Source organism: Malaya genurostris, chromosome 3 (genome assembly GCF_030247185.1).
Source record: "Malaya genurostris strain Urasoe2022 chromosome 3, Malgen_1.1, whole genome shotgun sequence".
Lineage (NCBI taxonomy): Eukaryota > Metazoa > Arthropoda > Insecta > Diptera > Culicidae > Malaya > Malaya genurostris.
This window is the reverse complement of record NC_080572.1, coordinates 14,912,281-14,933,354: the sequence shown is the minus strand read 5'-3', so window position 1 is coordinate 14,933,354 and position 21,074 is coordinate 14,912,281. Positions and strand designations below refer to the sequence as shown.

Genomic DNA, 21,074 nt, shown 5'->3' with positions numbered 1-21,074 from the left:
AAATAAAATATCCATCGGTTCGAGTATTCCTCACTTATATTTCCTACGGTACGATTCCTCATTCGTCTGGCCGTATTCCAAAGAGTGCTCTTTGTTGTTTCTCTTGACAAACCTTCGACAAAATGTCTCCAATAGCTACATTTCTTGGCCCGACGCTCTTGTACTTGGTTTCAAATGTCAAGATTTTTTTCAAAATTCTTAGGAGTTCCTTCTTCTCGTTTTAAAAACGTCTTGAAAGCATTTTGTTTCGCGTGTTTAGCATCGTTAGACGATGGACCAAGAAATCGTTCGGTTTGAGCTTGTTCTGCGGCCTCCAGAATCGAACGAACGAGGAAGTCAAGTGGAGGGAGCTCTTCCATTGAGTTCAAAGTACTTGAGATACTACTTTGGTATTTAATCCAGTCAACATTTTTTTGTCAAATCATATGGAATATTAACTGAATTAGCAATACATTTGTTACTGCTAATTGAGATAATGATTGGTAAGGCATGATTGATGTAAGCCATGTTTTTCACAAAGCAAATACATCACATTTTTGACTATGCAACAAAACTTTGAATGAATCAAGTTTTGGCATGATTCCACTGCAGGACAGTGATTGAATCATTTGCGGCGGATGATAAATTATCCATCAAATGATACAAAATCTGAGAGAATTGACCATTGAGCTAATAACTGTTTCAAAAAAGTTATAGCTATAGGGAGAAATGCCGTTATGATGGTCTTTAGAAGTTCAGTAATATTGAATGCTGCGAAAATCCATTCTACTGTCTTGTAACACCATGTACAGTAAGACAATTGGCAGATGATGGCGTGGTTTCAGTTACTGGACCCAAAGCTATTGATCTGCATAAACCATTGCAAGATACCTTAGATAACTTGTCCGTTTGGGCTGTTCATCTTGGTATCGAATTCTCTGCGGAGAAAACAGATTTAGTCGTCTTTTCAAGAAAGCATGATCCCGCGCAGCTTCAGCTCCATATGATGGGAATATATAAATACCTCGGGGTGTGGTTCGATTCCAAATGCACGTGGGGAGGACACATTAGGTATCTGCTAACGAAATGCCAACAAAGAGTAAATTTTCTTCGAACAATAACAGGATCTTGGTGGGGTGCTCATCCGCAAGATCTAATAAAATTGTATCAAACAACGATACTTTCAGTGATGGAATATGGTTGCGTTTGTTTTGCGTCGTTGTTTGCGAATTGCCTTAGGCTGTAAGCATTCGACACATACAATGAGTCTTGAAGTTCTGGCGGGAGTTCTTCCATTAAAAGATCGATTTTGGGAGCTTTCATCACGCCTGCTAATAAGATGTGAGGTGCTGAATCCCATGGTAATTAATAATTTCGAGCGACTAGTCGAGCTTCGACCTCAAACAAAATTCATGGCAGTATATTTTAATCACATGTCACAGGAAATCATCCCGTCAAGATATATTCCCATCCGTGTCAGCATCCTGAGTGCCCCTGACTCAACTTTATTTTTCGATACATCCATGCAGTGCGAAGTGCGTGGAATCCCGGATCATCTACGCTCGACGGAAATCCCAAAAATATTTTCAAGTAAGTTCAGGCATATTGACTCTGAGAAAATGTTTTACACGGACGGATCGCGAATTGAAGAAGCGACAAGGTTTGGTATGTTCAACAATAATGTTTCAACCTCATTTGGGCTTCAAGAACCTGCATCTGTTTATATAGCAGAGCTAGCAGCAGTTCATTGTAGTTTGAGTGTAATCGTCACAATATCTCCAAACCATTATTTCCTCTTCACAGATAGTCTGAGTGCAATTGAAGCCATTCGTTCAAACATAACTGACAGACTGAACCGTTTTTCCTGGGCAAAATAAAACAGTGCCTGAACGACATATTGAACAATAATTATCTAATCACTATAGTCTGGGTCCCGGCTCATTGCTCCATTCCTGGCAATGAAGGAGCCGATATTTTAGCCAAACGTGAGGGTGAAATTTATGAGAGACCGATTGCTTTCAACGAATTCTATAGCTCGTCTCGCCAAAGAACACTTGCCAGCTGGCAAGCTTCTTGGGATAAAGATGATCTGGGTCGGTGGATGCACTCAATTATTCCGAAAATATCGACAAAGGCTTGGTTCAGGGGACTGGATGTGAGTAGGGATTTCATTCGTGTGATGTCCAGACTCATGTCCAATCACTACACGTTAAACGCACATCTCCTTCGAATTGGGCTCTCCGAGACTAATCATTGTGCTTGTGGCGAAGGTTAACGGGATATTGATCATGTCGTTTGAACATGCGTAGAGTATCGTGATTTCAGATCTCAACTAACAAACTCTTTGCGTACCCAAGGTAGACTATCCAATGTCCCAGTTCGAGACATTCTTGCTTGCCGTGACCTTCCATACATGAAACTTATTTATCATTTCATAAAGAAAATTGGAGTTTCAATTTAATAAAGGCCCCTTTTAAGACTTAGTTCTGATTCCAGCTGCGTCCATGAGTTCAACCAATAGCTAAATTAGAATAGAAATTATGTAATGATACAAACAAACTCGAAACAGTTTATGAAATTATCAACAAAATGTCTGAAAATAACAGCTTATTTTATAATTTAATCGTTTGGTTCAAATAATATTTCCGAGTAGATTTCATAATTAATGACGAGTTACCTAAGATGATATTTAAGTAATAAGAGGAATATGTTCTAATAAATTCAAATCGTTGTGACTATGTTAGAATTAAATTAGGATAAGAATTTTATGTAAAAGTGATGCTACGGCGAAGAAAAACTTAAGCCTTAAGAAATTAACGTATTTTTGAAAAAAAAAATCCATTCTACAATTTCTGAACACTTTTTTTGAAGGTGTCTTTTCTGGTAATTTGGAGGAGGACTTCTTCCTCTTAACAGAACCTTGAGGAGTGACAAACAAAGTACCTTCACTGTTTTCAACAGAGTCAGATTCCTCTGGCTCAAGATTTGAAAAAACCGTTTTCTCTTTCGATTGGGGGGCCATCAATAATTGTTTTAAGCATTTCTGCATATGTACGCTCAGATCGTGCTTTTAAAGATAGCTTAATTTTGTTTGTACGCAACTTAAATGCAGCGCATACTGAGAGATCATGAGGACTCTCCCCACAATAAACGCATTTTTCAATATCTTTATCGCAAAAATTATCCTCATGGGGTCCTTGACATTTGATACATTTAGAATTATTACTACAATAAGTAGCTGTATGCCCGAATTTTTTACAGTTCGTGCAATTTCTAACATGCGGTACGAAAAACCAAACAGGAAGACGAATTTTATCGATATAGACATGGCTAGACAACGCAGATCCGGCAAATGTTACTCGAAACGAATCTGAGGCACGATAAGACTTATTTCCATCGACAATAGATACTGGGTACAATTGCTTGCACTCGAATATCTTAACTCTCTCAAGCATGGAGTTTTCAAAACGACCAACTCCATTCTTAAGTAAATCATCGACAGTCAAACTTGCTTCAGTGACAACACCGTCAATTTCCACCTCCTTCGATGGAATGTAAAGTCGATATTCAATAACGAATAATTCACAGGTTACTATTTCGTTTGCCTGTTTCAAATGGTTAACAACTCGAATTTTATCTCAATTCACCTTAGACTTCAGAGAAATGGGATGTCAAACCCTTTGTAATTTGCATCAAATTTAATGCCTTTTCTTTGCTCCGAAAATTGACTATCCATGGCCCAGTGGTACCCTCTGGATAATGTTTAGCCCTTGTAGTATTTACGCTTTTACTAGTATCCGGAATCGAATTCGGACGATCTTCCATAACATTAACTGATTTTTTTTTATAAAATAATAATATCAAAATGAAAACTTATGCATAATAAAATTTCAGTAATAAGATAAATAAAAAAATTAAATTAAATTAAATCTACCTTGTTGCTGTTGTCTCTGTTCCTCTGTCGTAAAGAACGACGTGAAGCTCATCCAACGGTTTCCAATTGGCAGTCTTTTGGTATCGTTTTCTGCTATCTCCGTTGCTCTGCCGTCGTTGTGGACACCACTGAACCTGTTGTGCTGCCTGTACCTGACCACAGGTACAGTGCTATTACTCTTGGTGGCGATCACATGTGATGCTTGCAGTGTTGCACCGCGCGATATGTATTGTCTCTTTCCTACGCAGCGTACATATTCTGGTACCTACTAGATCAGCACTGTGTTGCCTTAGCAACTCTGTGCCTTAGCACCCCTTCATCTTAGCACCTTCATGCGATGGCCACTCTGTGATTCGTCACTTCTATGCGTTCGCACCACTGTGTCTCTACACCTCTGTGCGTATAAACGGGATGGCCTTCGTTGTTAGCTTTCCAGTCGGGTAACGCTCCGAATATTGCCTTTGCGATCAGTATCAGCAGTATAACTACCTGCACCTTAGAGTGGCAGCCGTTAACTCACGAGCCAGTATAATCGAAACACAACCTCTTCGCTTGAATTTATTGAATGATACTTGATAGAACAATTTAGATCGTTGAGATACAATAAAAATAAAAACTGTCCAAGGTAACTTCCTTGAGGAATGCCAGAGGTAACAGCAAATTATGATGATTGATTTTGTCGAAAGCAGCAGCGAAATCGGTGTATATAGAATCTACTTGTAATCGTGCTTGTAAAAAACGTATGATGAAGGAAGTGTAGGTTACTATATCCGTGGAAGTTGAACGCTTTGGCATGAATCCATGATGAGTCTAATATATGTAGTCAGAGCAACTATGTGTCATGAAATCCAGAACTAATTTCAAACAGTTTCAATCAGCGCAGAAAGCAGCAACGGTAGTTGGATACTATACCCTTGTTTCTCTTCTTAAAATTTACACTGATCAAGAATAAGTAGAAATTAATTATGCATATCTCTTGTTGTACTAAACCCAAAAACATAATTTATTTTTCATGCTATCGAAAATATGATCAACAATTTGTGATGAAAATTTCAGTAGCATTAAATAACCACTAATAACTCAAAATCATACTTTTCTAAAATGTTTAGTATCAACAAGTATCAAAGAGAAAAACTCATGACACTTGTTTGTCTTTCTCGTGTTCGGACGACGGTTTTGATGCAATGAACGACATTGCAGTCTCGAGATACCTACTGAGCAGTCAATATTTCAGAAAAAATTGCAGAACGCTAAGAGCAATTAAAAATGTTGGATAATGAAACCAACAAACTATTAGAACAATTTCTTATCACAACAATGGAATTCTGTCGGGTTCAGCATTAGATGAACGTTTTAACGTTTCTTCTGCAAATTTTGCTTTAAGAATGAGATTTTTATCGCAAACAAAATTTGTGATAATATTATCGGAGAATAGCATTAGAATGGGAAAACGCTTGCACGTATATCGAAAAGTTTTTGTTTCCTGATAACAGCTCAGCTGAAATAGTAACTGAAGAATTTGCTAGAGCCGCCTTATCGTAAACTTTGATTTTATCAAAGTGAAAATTCACCAATTCGGCCAACTCGATCAATTTCTGAATCGTTCGCCCATCTTTATTTTTTTGGGGTTTCATAAACCTCACTTCAGTAAAATAAGCTTCAAACAACCCTGGACTCACAAACGTTTTCTTCCGTAAAGCATGGATTGACTAATTCTATATCAATGACAAATAAACAGATGGTTTTGTTTCACATGTACCAGACTGTAAGCCAACACAGCGTTTCACAGTAATAGCAGACATAATACGCATCTAAGAGCTAATTATTTAAACTTCAAACACTGATTAGCGTTATATTTAAAGTTATCGATATTTGAAACCAAAATGTTTCAGCTGTGAATTTTCGAAATCTGATCACTTTTTAACACGGTTTCAATTTTCAATTCGGAAAATGCGACAAAAAAAACTTAGAAAATGCAAGTGTAAAAACGATACAATTTAATCGATTCTGATCCGGCAAAGTAAAAAAAGAAGATCTAATAAAAGTTAATTAGATTGATTGCAATTTCTTACACAGTTGATAGTATATCAAATGAAGTTTCCCGGAATCCATTATAACACTGGTAACCAGCATATTTTTTTATACATTATCTAAAATTCTACAAAAATCGGCTGGTATCTGCTTTGACAACACGTGTCAAAGGAAACCACATATGTATATCGTTCAGCTCGAACCAGTGAGTGACAAAGTATATCATGATTCTAAACATCGTATACGTGTAGTAAGCGTGCTAAGTTCCTCTCAGTCGAAAGAGAGTTTACATAAAACAAACAGTTATTCGAATGAAAGTTATTCGATTTTCTTTACTAAATAATAACTATTCATGGAAAGATACAAACAGTTTGAACATCTCAGCACTTGTACACCAGCAAAGTTCCGCCTTCTAAAAGCTATACTGAAAATATAATATCCATCACAATAGTATTATACGTAGTTGCTCGAAGACTTACTGGGTTTCCAATCCATACTGTTTCTTTGTAAAACGACCCAAGAGGATTTTAATTAAAAATCTATTGTTGAATGCCTCAAGCTTAATCGATAGCATCATCTTCGACCAATTGTGGCCTTTCAGAGGTTTAATTTTATTTCAGTTAAACGTAATTGGGGAGAAATAGATTTTCTCGAGAGGAAATGTTGATGGCTGCGACTTGTGGTTTATGCAGGTACCGGAAGCCTATAGCTCTGAGTGGAATTATATACACTTCAATACGTCCTCTTCTCTTCACCTCACCTCACCACATTTGATAGTAATGTCTTTTTGCTTACATGTTGCGTCATTGCAGGTCAGGGTCCAGTTTGCTCGTGAGTAGAAAATACATCAAGGAAAAGGATATAGTTGTAATATTATAAGTGCACTTTCAATGACGACGGTATAACTAAAGAAAAGGACTTCATCGCTGCGAATGACGTGAATTGAAACGGTTTTAGCATATGCTGGATATGATCAATTACACTCGCTCAATAGTAAATGTTGTGACCTGGAAGTAATTGTCGAACAGAATCCTCTGAAGTCGTTCATTCGTCGGTGTAAATTCTAAAGAAAACATTGTGCAGCAATATATTCAAAACAGAAATAGTCCGATGTGGTTTAATTTATGCATAGTATATTTCATGAGTGGACGACGGTGGTTTGAAATTGCTCGGAAAATTTATGGCTGTTATAAATTCAAAAATTATTTATTTCACGTTAACGGTCAACGTTTCATTTCGTTTCGGAGGTTATTTCTTCATCCGCAGGGCAAAACGACCGCAAATATTTTTCGTTTTCAAAACCAAAAATTGGTCGTACCCGTTTTCAAATATTTTATTTTGAAAAACTTTAACGAACTTTCAAAAAAAGAGTTGAGAGCTGGAGATGATGAATCGTTCGCTTCTCCCATCGTGATTCTTTTCATATAGTGTTGTGTCAGTTACAGTACAGTAAAACTTCATTCAATTTAATTGAACAAAGTTTTGGCATTGCGTTCCTTTTGTGGAATTTGGCCTTTCTGTTTCAACAGACTTTGTAGCCGATTCTTAGGGTACAGAATCATTGCATGGCTAGTGTTACGATCCTACTGATACTATGAATCCTTCCAGGTCGGGGCTCAAACATATGACAACTGGCTTGTAAGACAAGCGCAATTCAATTAAAACCGATGAATTCTGAAAGCTTCACTTGCACTATGTCTTCTGTAAGAAATACCACCGAAAGACATTGAAAGGGCGACACTAATCAAGCACAAATGATTTCAAATCGTTTCGTTGAACCATCACATGTACATAATCCACTCAGACTCAATCATGCGTATTTCCTCGCATAATACAATTCATGCTAGATAAACTGCGAATTGGAAATATAAAAATCAAACAAGGCGATTTTTGTTTGTTTAGTATCAAATCATCAACGACTCTTAAAGAAAACTAATATTCACATTGAACTCATGGTTCTTGAGTTGATCAGATGTTTAGATTAGAAATAAAAAAAAATCCGCGATCATGCTTAAGCTTAAGCGTTTCCTGCAAAGCTCCTAATTTATTATGAGAATATCATTAAAGTATCGTTATTTAAAGTATTATTCAAGGTTATTCAAAGTATTGTTCAAAGTTATCGACATTTTTTTTTATATTTTACTCTAGCTCTAGGATACTGCGTTGAAAAAAAAATATTTTTTTTAAGATTCGATGAATTTGATCATTTCAGTCATGCGCCATGGATCTGGACTGTCCCAAAGTTACTCACGACCTAAAATCCAGCAATGTATCAATTTATTGGATGGAACAACGTTCGGTTAATAAGACGGGTCGGGTAGAACTTCCCATTTCAGAGATTCCAAGTTTTTACAACTTTCGAAAGATTCATTGCAATGTCATGAAGCAGACTTACTTGTGTTGTGTCAATCTTTATGATGCAGCTACTTTGCCTGCAATGTCCAACTTCTCTTTCATCATCTGTTAACGTGACCACGGATGGCTTGACTCGATTGGAGCATCGTTTTTGTCGAGAAACGTCAAAAGTCTACTAAGCCAAAATTCCCATATTTTGAAGGCGCACAAATGATTTTCTGCAGCATTTTTCTTCGTGTTATTGCAAAGAAATAACACTACCCGCAAACGCAATTTTTCAGACCAAACATCGACATATTTGATCATGCACAACAAATGCTACGAACGAAATGTCATAAAGATACGTAATGTCAGCTTTAAGGAGAATATTTACTTTTGTATGTGCGCCTATGAATAGTGGTTGGCTAATGCCATCTTCCGTAATTCCAACATCTGGTACATACGTATGAATTTCAGAATTCTACAATGCCTGTAGCCTATAACATACTGACGTCTGTCCAGTACTCACCTAAAATAAGACAAAGAGAAATGTGTAGGGTTAGTATTGTAGATCATAGAAGATAGGGTAATATTGTAAATTTGTAAACATATTATGAAATTCACACAAATGGAGCAGCGCAGTTCACGCAAATTTGCATTAATTTTACAATTTACATTACAATTCAATGGAACAAAAAATGAACAGAAGAATGGTAGTGATTTGAACCGAGAATCATCAGATCGCAAAATACGTCCGTTAATCGACTGAGCTACAGAAGCACATATCTGCTTGACAGATAATTGGTACATATAAAATCACACAGATACTTTGCTAGCCGAGTGCAAATTGCAATCGGAGCCTGTAAAATTCCTAGAAAAGCAGATGTTTCCATGAATTACATCGCATTTCAAATTAGGCACCTATGAAATTATAATTTCTCTGTGTATTTTCAATAATTTCAGTCCAAATATTCTAATATACATCTAAAAACTGAAAACTATTATATGTAGTGAGATCTTCTATTTCTACTGAATGCATTAGCTCAAAGGATATCATAAAAATTGGTGCGTTCAAACATAATTATTGCATCTTTGTCAGTCAATTGTGCAAATATGGTGTCCAAGAATCGATTAACTAACTAAACATTGTGTCTACTGTAACTTTCCAATTGTTCGGAATGGAAATTGCATTAAACGTCAATAACAGTGCACAATTTTTTTCCAGTATATATATTTTTAGGGGGTGATTTTTTAGAACTTTTTCTTCAAGATCATTTGTCTACAAATGACAATATCCGAGTTACAACGATTTGAAGCAATTTCCAAGCAAAAAAATATACTCCCTTTTCAAAAAACGGTCTTGAATCTAATTAATCTCTCCAACCGTGCAAAGCAAATGGTTTGTCAAACAAAAATGTGTTCAAAGTCACATTTTCTACTGCTAGTTTCTGAAGTTGCTCTCTTAGTATAAAACCTTTCCATACGACATAAAGTAAATTTTAATACGAATATAATGTATTATGAGAAGGAAAATTGAGATTAAAAAATAAAATATTTTTTGCGTGAAGTTTACTTGTATGATGAACTTAACCAGATTTACGATGTCTCTAGTAACAGAAAAAAAACGCGAAGAAAATATAGTGGAATGATTGAAATTGAAAACTAAAAAATATGTATTGGCTTAACATCTGCTCAAACTTGTATTCAAGCAGGTGACAAATGATGCCTGCAACCTAGAGTTAAACGACAATAATCAAAAATTATATCCAAATCATCTGTCGTCGTGATGTTTCACCATACCTCAAAAAGTCATCGAATTATTCAATCGACGGTTTTGTCACAAAGGGACAGTGGCATGATTGGTGCCGTTCATAATTAACACCTTCCGATGTTGAGCCCCCCTCTAGTTGTTCCGTTATGTCAATCACAGTTCGGATTTCGGTCACAAAGGACGGTGCACTTGAAGTGCTGTCAGCGTAGAGATGCCGATCCCTTACTTGTTTGCCGCCAGCTATCACAGGTTTTAACCCACATTAGTGGAGAGGTGTTCGTGAAACAATGTATATGTCCGAAGGGCCCGAGAGGATGCCAAACAGTTACAACAATAGAAAGTTGGGAGAAGAAGATTAAAACGAAATGGATTGGCCCTACTGTGGCCACCCGCAGTTGCCTTTCGTGTGTCATGAATCGAAGCGACAGACAGCTCAATTATCTGGTTTCATCATTGCAGTGTCGATGGCCAACAATGATTTGAATCGAATCATCTTGGAACCAGTGTTGTGCTGCTCTGTTTTTTTCCTCTGAATCTAGGGTGTACACTCGGCACTCGGCTTCATTTGCTGTTTATCTGGTACTATTTTTATCTCGAATATGATACCGCTCATTTCTGAATGTGACGGAGTGTACACATGAAGAAAGCAAACGCCATGGTGTTTATTGCTTTTCAACGTTCATGTTACCAGCTCTGCTCAACACCCGAAAGTGAACCCTGGAAGACGAGCCATACATGGTAAAAATGAACTTTTAGTGCAGAACACCCACCACTATTTTACTTCAAAAGTCAACAGGATGCGAACGATTTCTTGCCATGCCCACCAATCACAGGTAACGGGGAAATGTGACCGTGACTGGTTATCGTGACTTCAAACGCCATGCTTTCGCATAAACATTTTATCGCACACAAACTGCTGTCCATAATCGTAAAATTTGTTTCCAATTAGCATCGCATTAATCTATTAGGAAGGAAGCGAGAAAAACGCTCCGCTGCATCACAACAATCTACTTTATGATGCAAATCTGTAGATTTTCAGTGGAACTTCCTGCCCTTGCTTTGAATATCTATTCAGCGCAAATTCGGCAAACGCCAGTTGCAACCAAAGCAAAACCATGCACTTTCAGCTCTGGCTCGAGCGAGAGACTCAACTAGCGCCAGACTATTTATGAAATGCCGATACCCTCTTCAAACGCTTGAAGGTAGCTGATGCGTTCTGCCACAGCCTTCGATTATTGTGGACTAGCTACCAAAGCACCATCCGGCCAACGCACATTCGCATGTTCATTAAAAAGAAATTAATAATTTAATTAGATTTTTCACCTAAAGATCGATATCGTCGAAATTGAAAATTAATAGCATTACTACCTGAGGTGGTCGCCCATCTACGCACTAGCTAATGATGATAAGCCCTGCCACGTGCAGTGAAAGTATTTGTTTAGAGGCACATTGGCTTCGAGGGTGGATGGGTGGTTTCGAAAATTGGGTAGCGTGTCTTAAATCAAAGTAAAATTTGGAAACATTAAACCAGTCTGAATATTAATATATATCGTAATTTGTAGCTCTAAATAATATGTTAGCTAGAGTTTCTACAAATATATTTAATTGAGCAAAACAATCGGCCCATCTGGTGAAAAGGGGAAAGAAATAAGTTTCGTTCACATTTAATTGTAAAAGTCAATTACAGCAATGATATTTTATCCTTAGCTTTATGATGGAGCAACGGTTATTATCATAGCTAGAAACATCCCATTTAAACCTTCCGGGTTATAAACGTTACATGCTGAACGAACTAGGCTACGTTTCCCACAAAAACACAGACTACGCCGAATCGAGACCATCGTCGAAATCATAGGTCTTTGTGATAAATGTACTTGGCCCGGTCGCTAGTCAAGTATTGGTTCGTTTATCTGAATGCGTCCGTCTGTCAGTCTTGTCATTGATTGATGCAGTAAAATTTTACACGCGAATATACTACCCGGGATACCCGAATATAGAAGAATAATTGTTTGTTCTTGTTTTCGTATTAAATTATGCAAAGAGACTCAACTAGCGCCGGACTATTTATGAAAAGCCGATACCCTCTTCAAACGCTCGAAGGTAGCTGATGCGTAATTTGAGTATTTTAATAAGTAATCCAGTCGTTCTACCGTGTAATCAGAGAACCGCATGTATCATGCATACTAACCACTAGGTGTGAAGTTTTTGGATGAAATTATCCGCGTGGTTGATAACTCTTAAAAGGCACATGGTAGTGGGTCGCTACGCCAAAAGCCCCACGGATAACCCTCCAATCAAAAAATTACGATCTCGCAATTATTTATTTTTGCAGTTGTTGTTTTAACTAATAATTAGTTGATTCAACCAATTTGCTATTTGATTTGCACATATTGAAGTAGTTGAAAAATATGTTGTTTTTAATGCTGTCTAATGTCAAAAACAGCACAAAGCAAAACAAAAATCGCAATGGAATATTAACCATTACTTTAGCAGAAATTCGAACGCGTTTCTTAAACATTTTCATGCAAACGAAATTCGCTTATTATACGTTTGTAAAACTCGTGAAGAGTAACTTTTGAATGATAGTAAATTAATGTTTATCATAACACTAGTTGTCAGAATATTAATGTGATGATGAATTATCTACATCTTTACTACTCTGGTGTTACAAGAAGAAACGATTGATATAAAGTAGTGCTATGCACACAACTGATAGCCGTTCAAGATATTGCAATTAACAAAACGTGTTTAACCAAAACTAGAACCCAGTGGATTGCGTTTGAATTTGGGTCTTAAAATCAACTTGATTCTTCATCGTGAAATGTACGAAAGGTGTGTGTCTTGACTACCTGACAGCATCTTTTTTTCAACCAATTTTGTTATTTCAACCATCGTTTCCGTTGATCGAAAAACAAAAATGACAGTTTAGAAAAAAATAACAATCGATTATTTGTACCAAATTTTAACCAATCAAATTCAGAAAAACAACTAATATTTTGGTTGTTTTATGATCGCAAGGGGTTCCGTGCATCTTGTCCAATCATTCCACTGAAAACGGTTTCGCCAAATAAGTCATTTCGCCGAGGGTAATTTAACAGAAAACCAATCCGTAGTTCCAAAAGGTTTAAGCCGGGCTAAATGAATAATATTAATAATAATTCCGTAGTTTTTAAAATTCAACAAAATATATCTCACAGGACCTTAATATCGTTCTCAATCTGATTCTCTTTATCGAAATAATCTATTTATATGTGTCGTTTGCCCGGTATACTAAAGCCTCGGTTTCTTTCCCTTAGTTAGGTGCGGCAGCGAGAACCACAAAAATTCACCTCATTGAAACACCAAAGCAAATGCTGTCAAGCAAATCAAGAGAGTACTTTTCATCATAGAAAAAATTTAAAAAAGTGATTTCAGTCGTCATTCAAAATAGGCAGTTTTCAGATGTACGATTTAGGGTCAATAAAACGGTGTTCTAACAACATCTTTCAATTTTCGTTACGAAATGGTCTTCAGCCAAATGACCCTGACCCATTTCTCATATCTAATAACTGTTAAGTGTGAAGGTTTTGGACGATTAAGACAAATATTTATATTTGCAAATCAGCCGGTATAAATAAATGATGTAATAATAATAACTACAAATGGAACCCATCAATTTCTCAGAAACGACTTATTTTGTTCGTTAAGACGTAAAGTCGTCTTCACCTTAGTTCAGCTCTTATCAATAGCTTGCGGGATAACAGATTGTAAAAGACTGAAGAAAGGAATAGTAAAAATGAAAGTTTACGAAAAATGCTACAAACGAACGAACTCAGAAACGTTCCAATTTATTTTGAATCCCGATTACTTGTCAACTAGATTCAAATTTTCGTTCTGGGGTCAAATATATAAGAATCACTTTTAAACCAAATAAATTCCATTTCATTCTACTTACTTTTCTTAAAAAGCGACTAATTCCATTTCACTAACCGCACTAAAAGAAGAAATATTTAAAAAGAAAATTTCCAAAACTGTTCACCGAACGACTGCAGCTTTTTACTAGCTTTCGGCTAATGAAGGTCTTTCGAAATTATTTTTGTCACAGAGTTTGCCTTATTTTTGCGCAAAAAGAAGAAGCGTACTTTGAAGCACAATGTATCATGATAACAAAACTGTAAATTTCTATTGGAACATATTGCATCAAAGTGGAAAATATCTCAGCATAAAGAAAGATGGAATTTTAGAATAGCTATGACTGATTTTCTACTCACTCGCCATTTGAAAATTAAATTTGAAGTCTTGGCGGATTTCTTATATTATTCTTTGATAAGGCATCAAGCGGATCAACAAATGGAATGACTTTCGATAATGTTAAATAACACAGTGTTTTTTTTACAGTTTGTCAATTTCAACTGAAATTTTATTTTTATTGCTATGAAATATCCTGAGTCAAAGTTCCTTTCTTTTGTAGTTTCCACCCAATGTTGCTCTGTATATTTCACGATCGGGTTAAAATGAGATGTTTTCAATGTAGGTGTCCAAAATAAATATTCTTCTTTCGGATTTCATCTGTCACAACTTCTTAACACCATAATAACTTTTACCACTGAAACGGGATCTCAAATCATCTACTATCATAACACCATCAGAATTTCAGAATGTTCCAAAATTGTAAAATAATGCATGATTCTGTGAAATATTCCCACCACAATATACACTGTATTGGCAAAGCTAGTCTTTAAGTTAATAATGAATTATAAGTTACCAAAATAATTTGAACATTTCAAATGCACTGTTCATTAAAATTTCAGACATATGTTCGACGTCACTTTTTCAATCTAGAGCAACAGTCTGGTCCTTAATATTACGAATGGCCATATGTCCACTACCACGGAACAACTGGTTAGTTATTAATATGACTATTCGCTGGTTGATCCAGACAAACCGGTTTCCATATAAAGTTATAAGTTTGCATTCCGCCTGCATTATAAAGCGCTGGTATTGCGATGGGTTAACATTTCTTGGGCGACGATGTGTTCTATTCAAGACATACTCACAATACACAAGCCAAAATGCTAATTCAAATTGATCACGAATGTTCGAGGGGTCTCAAATCCTAACAAAAAATTAATGAATAACTAACGAAAAAAACAGAAGAGAAAAAGTAATTTAATTTGTCCCATTCGTATGTGAACTACTTCTAATACAAATCGATCATTAACGAGCGATCCCTAACTTTCCAATCGTAAAAACGTGGGAATTTATATCATGATAAGACAACGGTTCATTTCTCGAGTGCCCAACAATGAACTATTTCATCTGTCAAGGTGAACACTAAACCTCGTTGCGCATCATCGTACACTACAGTCATTACCCCCAGCAAGGGTCCTGTTTTTGTTTGTTTCTGCCGGATCGATAAACAGACAACCGATTGTTGTTTATAAAACGGAATGCAGCTCAGTTCAAGTGCACAGCTGACATATCCGACCGAATGCAGCAGCGTGATTGCACTGGTTCGGCTCGTTTTTTTATGGATCATTAATTCTAATTACCATACCGGACCGAGAACGACCGAATTCCCTATTGAATGATAGTCGAGCGATCCTCGGTAGGTTCCGGAACGCGATCGTATTTGCAAATTCCGAAAGTTGTTTCCCCACACTTTCGGCTGATGATGATTTTGGGTTCGTCCGAAAATGGTCCTCGCGAGAGCACGAGGTCACGCGCGATTGGAGAATCAAGACTCCCCCGCAAGGTTGACAACGAGTCATTTGGAACGCGTATTGTACCGTCTGCGCGTTGACGATCTGGTGTGACTGGTACTATGGAGTAGCAAGCTTCCGATGGTGGTGGGCTGAATTTGTTGCGTTCTTCGTCAGATTACTAACCCTGCCTGTTTATTTACAGGAATGATCTCATATGACAATTTATTACTTGGCATGTTGCCGCGGCCACCTTCGGCATTGCAAAAACTCATGGGTGGTGGTTGGTGAATGGATTGAGTAGTCATTTTGGAGCCAGATACATGCAAGCCCTCGAGGAAAAAAAACGAACGACATTAAATTATGTCGGTGGATTACTGGATGATGTATACGAATTTTGTTGTCAGTGATATTTTTAAATACGTAACTGGGTAATGTGCGTGGCTTATAGCACAGCTTAAAGTAACAGGTGGAGTATGGAAACAGTACAGTTTATATTTGTGCTGAGTTAAAAAAAAAAGCTAGTCGTGAAAGACTCTCATAATATGGCATAAACCCGAACATAATTTATTATAACTTTCTCTATAGCTTACACAATATTGAAGTATTGATGTCGTGACCTGAATCTCTCACTTTCTCCTTCCACATCTAGCATTTATCATCACCAGGTGTCCACAATCGAACGAGGATTAGCTTCTGTATCACTATAATTAACGCATCAAAATAGGACCACAAATTACTGTCATCCGATCGCACATGAGTTATCAAACTTCCTGTCCAAACCCGTGTTTAAATTCAAAACTTGAGACTAAGAGCATAAAATCAATTATGAATTCTCGAAACGGTTCGAAATAGCCGACTTTTCGGAAACATCCTAATGATGTTTGACAACATAAAAGACATCATCGGGGGTCGGTTCACCAGTTCATCATTCAGGCTTAGTTTATCGCGAAATTTCCACCAGAGCCGCTCACTCCACGATTAACAACGTGCCAATGTTGACACTATGATGGACGTTCAGCTTTATTTAGCACCACAGGGTGCGTGAAATCCCACACGTGTACCATAATCCGTAATTATTGTACCCCAATCTAGTCATCCGTTGGTATCCAGCAACAGCATCATGCTCCGGAAACTATGACCAGCGTATATTAGCGCTTCATAGACCGACGATGTTTCGATTCCTCTGGCCCGAAACCATCACTAGCAACGGTCTTCGCAACAATCGTCTAGCTAATCGATTTATTATAAAGCAGGCTGGTGGCAATTTCGGATAATTGCTGATCGCACATTTCTCGACTTGGACCCTAGGCCATATACTGCTATTGTGAGTCAATGTGGTAGAAACAGGTGGGACAAACACAACTCTTGTGTGTTTGTGAAATTAACTTTGTTTCAGCAAGCCAAGTAAAACTGAAAATCGGACTAGTTGGCATTGAATCGAAGCATGTTTATTTTTCATGTATGTCGTCATACCGAATCATTTAGTAGTATCACGTTAATTGTGAAAGGGGTTAAGACGAATTGGACGTCGCGTCATCAACTGTAACCCGCATCTAGCAGTGCATCGCCGGCTGACGTGATTCGGTTTTATGGTGGTAATTATTACTGGTTTTTTATTTACTTCACTGGACAGGATGAGAAGTAGGTATGGATGTTCTTATATGCAGTACAAATGAAAAAATATTATCTCTATGATAAATGTTTCGTATAAAGTAGTATCATGTGAGAAAAATTTGAGCAAAACTTTAATCGAAAAATAATCTGTGAAATAAACAGTCGTAACAGCTGATTATTCTTGAATAATCGAGTACGTTCATAATAATAAACAAGAAGCATTTTTAACGGTAATAGAGCGTTTCATATGTTAGTAAATTTTGAGAAGAATCAAACTGTTGAAAGAAAGAAAGGAGCCGAGGGCTGAAAGAAACTTAAAAAACCTGTTTTAATCCACCTAGTGGTGCAATGATGCCTTTCTCATGTATATAATATTGTGGTATTCTATTCAAAAATTTTCTCTTCGATTTTTGGAAAACCAAGAGATTGTTTATGCATAACATACAGAATAAAACAGCGCTTTGATTGAAAAAGTCATCCTTAAGAAAACTAAATGGGTTCACTATTATATGCACTTCCGGCACCGGAACCCGAGAACCGGTATAATCAAAGTCGGTTCGTACGGCCACCAACTAAAATGACGTACAAACTCTTCTAGTACGCACTCTAGATTACGATTCAAATGTTTGTTGCATCCGAAAATACTTTAAGTGACGGTGTACAATACTGAAAACACTTTACCCTATAATTCCGGAACCGGAAGTCGGATCCGGATGAAATTCAGGAATTCCGTATGGGACCAAAAGACCTTTCATTTGAATCTAAGTTTGTGGAAATCGGTCAATCCAACGCTGAGAAAAGAGAGTGAGATCCATTTTGGTATACATGACCACTATTTCCGGTACTTCCGGAACCGGACACCGGGAACCAGGATAGCGGAAATCGGTTCGTTTAGTTGCCTACTGATAATAACTATCGATTTGTGTAGTTTTGAGACCAGTTTAGAATTTTTTTTTTACGTTTTTGTTACGCCGGTTTAAGTAACGGTGTACAATATGTAACACGCTTTACCCTATAACTCCGGAACCGGAAGTCAGATCCACATGAAATTCAGGAATTCCGTATGGGACCACAAGACTTTCATTTGAATCTAAGTTTGTGGAAATCGGTCAAACCATCGCTGAGAAAAGTGAGTGAGATCCATTTTGGTATATATGATCACTATTTCCGGTACCCTCGGAACCGGATACCGGGAACCAGGATAGCCGGAATCGGTTTGTTCAGTTGCCTACTCTGGCGGCACCCAGTAAGTGTAATATTATTACTAATTGAAACAGAACTTTGTTTCTGTGAATTTTTTATATGTTCTCCCTAATCGTTTATACATGCAAAAATAAAATCACGTCAACTCTCTGGGAAAAAACGTCAAGATCTGGTGTAGATCCTAGAATTTAACAGATTTCGACATTGTATTTTTAAGATGTCTGGCATGAAAAAAAACTTTCGATTTTGAAAATCTCATAAAATGTGCTAATGAACAGTTTTAACATTACGTCTGCTAAGCAAAGTTTTTTATTTTGAACGGTCACGGTCATATGACGGGTTCAAACATTCGGTCGGGTTCCGTGTACTTGAGCCCGGTTTCCCAATTTTTTCAAGCTCGCGTCGGGTACTGGTAGATTTTTCTTTTTTATCAGGTACGAGTTGGGTTTGGGGTTGCAAAAAATTTGTCGGATCCGGGTCAGATACGGGTCAGAGTTATTTATTTTCAATCGAGTACGGGTCGGGTTCGGGATCAAGAAATTGCCTACTCGACCATCTCGACTGCTTAGCGATTCTTGTGGAACTGCTAAGTGGTACAGAAGTTCTAAATAAACTCTTATACACTGAACAATTGAAGACGAAATGTGAGAAAAAACAATCGATAAATCAGATGATGTGCCTCGAATTTAAGGGGCGGGTAGAGTTTAACACTTTTTAAAAATGATATTTTTCTTTATATTTTCTTATAGTAAAACATTTCAAGCATATTCTGTGAAATTTTCAACGATATCGGAACAACACTCTGCAAGTTATGGGCCTTCATCTTTGCTTATCTCATAGTGCGAAGAAGTAGGAGCTCGGCACACGGGCCCAAGATTCCTGCTACGACTGACTTAAAAACTTGACAAAACATTCTTGAAATGTTTCATTATAACAAATTATAAATTGTTTCCATTGATTTTATAGACAAAAAACACTTTTTGCTCGAAAACAGGTTTTGAAAGTCCGTGTACATCGTCATTCAAAAATTACTGCACCAATTTTGTTCAAATTTTGCACACACTTTCTACATATAAAAAATCAGACCCCAACGTTTTCCTTTTCATTGTTTGTTACTTTGGGGAGGTTTAACAGCTACAAAATGGCGGATTTTTCCGTGAAAAATTAAAAAAAAAAATCAAACAGAAACGTTGGGGTCTAGAAAAACTTCTTCTCTAACTATGCTGTGTTCATTTGTACACTTCTGATTAGTCTGCGCTGAGTTACAGTGGACACCGCAAATCATGATTTTTTAGAAGCGTCTTCAAAAATACCTCGCCACCGACTTATTTCTCAATATTTGTTCACGAAAAAAATTCAAAATGTTGTTCGAAGCATGCTTTTTGTCATGCAAAACATTTGAACTTATTTTGTTAAACGATAATTCTGAAAAAAAATCGCAAAAATTATGATTTTTTTTAATCATTTAGACAACAAAGTCAATCTACGGATCTCCTCTAATCGAAGCTTTAAAAAACTTCTTCTTAATCCACCTGGTACGATAATGCTATACGCTTGTCAATTAGATAAGCTCATTAAAACATTCTTTTTTTCGTAAAGCTAATTTTTGACACAAATTTGATTAGATTCGTGTTGGTCGATTTAGAATGATTCCGTCAATTCACTTATAGGATTATACCTTGGGAACAAAAACTTTTCGCCATAAGCATCATGAACCAATCAAATTACAGTAAAAATATTTTACGTGTGGTAAAAACTGCGAATTGTCGATTACGACATTTGAAAGATTTCTGTTAACAAGAACTAGTTTTTCTAGAATAATAGGTGAACTAGATTTCTTCATTGAAGAATGATAGTTCTCTATTCTTTGTAATAGAAATAGAAATAATCGAGTTCTTTGAGAACTTAGCTGAGCTTATTTGACCGCCCGTGAGTTTTCCGGGATGGATCAGAAACCAGTTGAAATTGCATGTTGAACCAACTGTACAACCTATACTGACTAAGAACATCGATTGATCAATAACGATCAATATTAGAAGGGAAGGAATGTTAGTTCTACTAGTGACCGAAGCAATCTCTGCATCACAACAAAAGTTACGGTGAGGATTGGTTTTAGTGTACAATAATGTGATTTACTTATCCTGTAGAAATATAGGAAAGAAATCTAAAGAAAAATGTAAAGTAAGTATTTAAAATAATAATGCTTGTAAAACGAAGAAATAGCTTATGAATTAGAGTAACCAGATGTGAAACATTTAAAAAATGATTATTGAAATTAGGGAAAAAGATACACCTGCATTTTGGGCATGGAAGCAGGAACCCAGTGGATACTTATGGATACATTTTTTGCCTCCGGATTCCACACGGCCTCTAGTCTGATTCTGTCCGGAGAAAGATAATAGGTACTATCAATCTCCCAGTGGACCCCAGTCCCGTTTATTGAAGAATGTTGGTTCTCTTTTCTTTTCAATAGATATGGACATATTCGAATTCGGATAGTATACAAATTAAATGTGGTAGAAGT

At 36.8% G+C, this 21,074-nt stretch overlaps 1 protein-coding gene across 10 annotated transcripts in view; it reads right to left on the bottom strand.

Moving 5' to 3' along the window:
• Nucleotides 1-21,074, bottom strand: part of LOC131437417 (dnaJ homolog subfamily B member 6-B) — a 189,253-nt gene that overhangs the window by 114,881 nt on the left and 53,298 nt on the right. Inside the window, exons 3-4 of one of the 10 annotated variants that reach the window (XM_058606732.1) lie at nucleotides 8,673-8,807; nucleotides 8,340-8,617 (exon numbers count right to left, since the gene is read on the bottom strand). The exons of 8 other annotated variants lie outside the window; for them this stretch is intronic. The gene's annotated coding sequence lies outside the window, so the exon portion shown is untranslated. The remainder of the gene's footprint in view (nucleotides 1-8,339; nucleotides 8,618-8,672; nucleotides 8,808-21,074) is intronic. One more of the 10 variants, XM_058606733.1, reaches the window with a different exon arrangement.